The sequence below is a fragment of the Hyperolius riggenbachi genome, chromosome 6 (genome assembly GCF_040937935.1).
Source record: "Hyperolius riggenbachi isolate aHypRig1 chromosome 6, aHypRig1.pri, whole genome shotgun sequence".
Taxonomy (NCBI): Eukaryota; Metazoa; Chordata; class Amphibia; order Anura; family Hyperoliidae; genus Hyperolius; species Hyperolius riggenbachi.
This window is the reverse complement of record NC_090651.1, coordinates 11,634,536-11,640,535: the sequence shown is the minus strand read 5'-3', so window position 1 is coordinate 11,640,535 and position 6,000 is coordinate 11,634,536.

Sequence of the window (6,000 nt, the reverse complement as noted above, 5' to 3'; positions counted from 1 at the left end):
GTCATTAAGGCCTAAAGCTTTAGGAAAAGCAGCTGAGAAGATTTGCGCCAATGCGAAGGACAGGCCTCTGGGGACCTACAAACCTCAAGTTATTTCTGCTGAACCATTTTCTTGTATTGTCTACTAAGTAGGTTGTCATTTAGTTGGGCATGATCTTGGACTTCAAGTATCATTTTTTTGGAGGTGAGATACAAGACAAGTAACATTTATATTGCGCTTTTCTCCTGGCGGATTCAAAGTGCTTGAGCTGCAGCCTCTAAGGTACGCTCAGTAGTCAGAAGCAGTGTGAGGGAGTCTAGCCCAAGGACTCCTTGCTGAATAGGTGCTGGCTTAATGAACAGGAAGAGCCGAGATTCGGACCCAGGCCTCCTGTTTTAGAGGCAGAGCTCTTAACCAGAACACTATCCAGCCACTGGACAGACCACTGGACAGACCACTGGACAGACCACTGGACAGAGAACAGAGCATCAGAATTTTTATTACATTTTTACATTAGAGCCAATGTCATTCCTTACCTAATGATCGAGAACCTAATTGTTACTTTCAGGGAAAGTGTCCAAGCTTTCCCTTTTTTCCCACATTTTTGCAGCAAGTGTAAAGGGGGTCACAAGATGGAATTATTGGAAGAAGAAGGAAGTCGCCATAGATTCGCAGGATGGGTGGCTTCTCTGGTAAGATGAGTTATGAGGGGTTAGTAGTAGCATCATGTGAACCATGGTGCAAAATTTCAATTGTCACTGGTCTTTACCAGAGTACCCCACAAGGCTAGGGTCAATGGGCCCCCAACTCTAATGAGTAAAGGAAAAACAAAAGAGGAGGAGTGCTCCATGATGAAGCAACGTTTTAATGTAGAGAATGCACAATAAAAATACTATTACTGTGTGTTCAGAAAACCATATAGCACCCCGATACTGCGCTCATAAAAGGATAAATATCTTGATTTAACAAGCAAGACCCATCAACAAGTCCAATAATTTAGCAAATTGTAATAATGGGGGCGCTCTTCCCAGATGTGTGCTTCATCAATCAAAGTCTCTTATATGTATGGATAAGCGCTCAAGACTTGCTTGCATACTGTAACGATTGTGGAACTTTCTCCGTGATCAGCGCACAACGCGTACGCTGACACGGTGGAAATCCTCCACAAGCGTATATTTGCAGGCACCCAGCAAAAGGTTCTACGCACCTGTAGAGGGAAATTCCTGTCGGCAGATGGCGCTGGGGAGTGCAGAGGAACCAATCCTCTGTACCTCCACAAATGCCAGACAGGAATTGTACGAAGCGCAGAACACAATCGCAAGAGAGGCGATTGCGAATGAGAACGAGCAAAGGGACAGGTTGTATGTGTGTGCGCCAATCTAGTCGCCACCCGCGACCGCGCACACACAACAGCAGATATGAAATAGGAACGCGATCGCGAGAGATGCGATCGCCAGACGTGACACAAGGCAGAACAGAACAGAATACGAGGTTAGCAAAGGCACAGCAAATAATACTATGAGAATAACAAGGAAAATAACAAACGCTAGCTAACCGCGGACACCGCACTCATTCGCAACAGTGCACGTGGTTATGCGCGGTCTCCACGTGATAAGCACAATAGAGACAAGCACGCCTAACTAACCATTGACAGACAAACATGAAACAGAGGACGTGTACGCTTGCTTAACGGTCACCGAGCCTTCAGCAAGCGTAGCAGACAAGACAGACACACGAAAACAGGGACAAGCGAGAGATAGGATTCACAGCACTAGCGAAAAGTGGCTAGCGCGATCCAAGTACAGAGTAGCAGAACAGAAGGATCCCCAGCGCTAGCGAAAAGTGGCTAGCGCGATCCCAGGAGACAGAACAGAAGGATCCCCAGCGCTAGCGAAAAGTAGCTAGCGCGATCCCAGGAGACAGAACAGAAGGATCCCCAGCGCTAGCGAAAAGTGGCTAGCGCGATCCCAGAAGAGATAGCTGGTAGCAACCGCTGCACCAGCTATACTCCAAGAACAGAGATCAGAACCATTTCCTGTCGACCACCTTTGGGGCAGGACAATGGCAACAGGCAAGACAAGACAGAACAGGCAATACAGATAATACAACCTGACTGGGCTAGAAGGGGAGCCTAAAGCAACCCCCAGGAATTAACTATACTAGATAGCAATGGCTGACACTCCAGCAGTGTCCATCAGGAACAGACCATGGAAAGGAAATGACCAGCAAAGCCTTCTGGGAAACATAAAGCTCTTATAGTGCCAGTCATCAGAGAAGGCAGGTAGGGGATTTGCATAACGAATGTATGCAAATTCCCCAGCAAGAGAACAGACCAGAAACTTGCAATGGAAAGACAGGTCTCTGTTCCAGAGACCTGCAGCCCACAGACTAGAGGAATGGACAAACCGCTGTCTGCCTGTGCAGCCAGCTGAGCGGATCATCACACATACCAATTGCACATAAAGGAGCAGGTGAAAGTAAAGTCCCCCCTTCGGGGAAAGACTCACCAGATGTTGCGGCCTTCAGGGCCCATTTGCGGCTCCGGGGTATTGGCCACCCCGCAGCCTCACTGGCACTCCACCAACTGACGCTCCAGGTCTGTTTAGGCAAAACATAAGCTCCGCATAGCGTAAAAGTGTATACGTTTATTAAAAAATAATGCAAAGCAAAGGCTCTGACAGAGCAAAGCAGGTAATATTGCAAGTAAAAATATATATATAAGCCAGCCAGTCCCTTTACAGATAGTAGCCGCCACTAGAGCGGACCAGGGAATGCAGGGGTCACGCAGTGCTTGGCATGGGACAAGGCGTACACCTCTGCCGCTAACCTCCCCTCTGCGTCTACCGTAATCCCCGCTGGCTGACACTAAAAACACAGGCTCCTCGCACGTGTCAGCCAGCGGGGATTACGTCTTTCGTCCCCGAAGGGGGGACTTTACTTTCACCTGCTCCTTTATGTGCAATTGGTATGCAAGCAAGTCTTGAGCGCTTATCCATACATATAAGAGACTCTTACTGTGTGTTGCCTTAAAAAATGCCTGTAACTCACCAATGCTTCCTTAGACGAAGGCGAGGAGACGCCGAAGCGCGTTGTGATGTCACCAGCACACGGAAGTTTGGTAGGGGAAGCTGCACCCCTAAGGATGCATTGGTGGGCTTCATGTTCAGTTACAGGCATTTTTTAACTCAACACACAGTAAGTGTATTTTTATTGTGCTCTCTCTGAACAAAAATGTTGCTTCACCATGGAGCATGACTTTTTTTGTTTTCCTTTTTCATATCCACCTTACAGCTGCCAGTGTGATAGCAACAACGCAGTGCTGCTGACCCCCTGCTCATGGAGCGCAAGATTTCACATCTTCCTGTCCTCTAGTGAGCAATGGATTGGTTTACTGCTAGTGACCACCAAGTCATGGCCCTGGGGATTTCCCCAGTGAATACAGAGAGAACAGGAAGAACTACCTAGTGTTACATTGGAGGACAGGCTGGTGGGTGGTGTGCAGGCCAGTGTCTGTGTATGCGGTGATCAGTGTAGTCAGCAGGCATATATCATTAAGATCCAGGTGAGAGGTCAGGCCATGCAGCTAAAACATGGTCAAATGCAAGGCAAAGGTCTGGGTAGGCAGCAGTCAAATAGAAGGTCAAGACAAGTCGAAGCCACCACAGGTTCAGGAGGTCAGAAAATGTAACAAGCAAAGTATAATTAACCAAGTTTAGGCATATAAGACGCACCTTGGTTTAGAGGGCAAAAATAAGGGAAAAAAAAACAAACTAAACCTAGGTGCGTCTACACTGCAGGGGCGTCTTATGGACCTTTTACCCCCTAAAACTACCTCTAAGCTACTATATCTACACTACACTAATCCCTGCTGCCCTAACAACTAAGCTACACAGCAATACAATACACTACACTACCACAACACATTAATACACTTCACTACACTATGCTACACTACACTGCACTAACACAACACACCACTGCAATACCCTTCACTACACTACACTACACTGTGCTAACACAACACAACACTGCAATACCCTTCACTACACTACACTACACTACACTGTGCTAACACAACACAACACTGCAATACCCTTCACGCAGTGGTGTAACAATAGGCCCTGCAGCCCATGCTACCGTGGGGAATTACAGCCATAAAAAGTCATTTAAGGAGTAGGAGGATAGATACACTGGTTTATCTCTTCACTTTGCTTTCTCTTAAGTTACACTTTAAGCATTAAAGGGAACCCGAGATGAGAGGTATATGGAGACTGCCATATTAATTCCCTTTTCAACTATACCAGTTGCCTGGCAGTCCTCTTGATCCTGTGTCTCTAATACTTGTAGCCATAGACCCTGAACAAGCATGCAGCAGATCAGGCGCTCTAACTCAGCTGACTCAGGTTTTTGGATTAGCCATATGCTTGTTCCAGGGTTTTGACTCAGATACTACTTATGCCAGAAGATCACCTGTGCTGCCAGGCAACTGGCATTGTTTAAAAGGAAATAAATATGGCAGACTCCATACCCCTCTCACCTCCGGTTCCCTTTAAGGATTTTTCAGATGCATTCAACGATGATTATAAATCTGATTGTGACGTAGGTGGAACTCCGCTCACGGCTCCATCCACCGACCGTGCAGGAAAGACGGGCTGCTCGAACCCCAAATCCAGTACAGTAGAGAGTGAATTCCGCACCAGGTCAGTGGAAAAAAACTTCGCTTTATTAAATCACGTACATGACAAGCTAAAATCCATCACCACATGCTGACATGTTTCGGACGTTACACGTCCTTAATCATAGCATGGGTGCAAGTGAACAGGGATGACCCTTAAGTAGGAAGATACCACACCCAAAGTCACATGTTCACAAACCCCACCCACAAACAAAGAGGTGCATACATTAAAAAAAGAGAAAATTGAGAAACAGCCTCAATTATATAATCAATTGAATAAAAACATAATATACAATAAAAATAAAAATGTGAATACATATGATTATACATGGCACAATAATACGCAGCAACTAGCAAATAGTCATCACAAAAAAGAGTAGTGTATACAGACAGATGTTATTATTGTTGTGATATTGCACTGGTCATAGTCAGGGACGGTAAATCCACATTAGGTAACCCAATTCAGGTCCCATCTGGCATTAAGGCCTCTCGGTGAGCGGGTCCCTAATTTGAAGATCCAATATGCTTCCCGAGTGAGGAGTCGTTTGTACACGTCCCCTCCTCTCGCTGGCATATGGACACGCTCAATACCTTGGAATGAAAAAGAGGACATGTCGCCCAGATGGACAGATCTAAAATGCTTGGCTACATTTGAAACCTCCATGGTCACCCACCCGGCACCCCTATAGTGTTCACCTATTCTCTGTCTGAGGTGTCGGGTAGTGCACCCAACATACTGTAATTGGCATGAAGAACAAGAGATAAGGTAAACCACAGATTTTGTGTCACAGTTAATGTATTGCTTCATAGAAAAGGTATTTCCGTTGGAAAGGGATACAACAGAACGTGTAGGTCTATGGACAACACAGTACCTACAGGTGGAAAAGTTACACCTATAGGAACCCAAGGTGGTTAACCAACATGGACGCCGAGAACCAGTTGAAAATAAACTAGGGGACAAAATACTTCCCAATGTAGGGGCCCTCCTGCTAGCAAATCTAACTCCTGATTTAAGGATAACGTTAAGAGCTGCATCAGCCTCCAGTACAGGCAGGTACTTTTTCACAATCTGCGTGACCTGTCTAAATTCCTGGCTGTAGGTAGTCACAAAGACTGTTCCACCAGCCGATTGTAACGGTATCTGACGAGAGCCAAATGTTCAAATGTAGCCAAGCATTTTAGATCTGTCCATCTGGGCGACATGTCCTCTTTTTCATTCCAAGGTATTGAGCGTGTCCATATGCCAGCGAGAGGAGGGGACGTGTACAAACGACTCCTCACTCGGGAAGCATATTGGATCTTCAAATTAGGGACCCGCTCACCGAGAGGCCTTAATGCCAGATGGG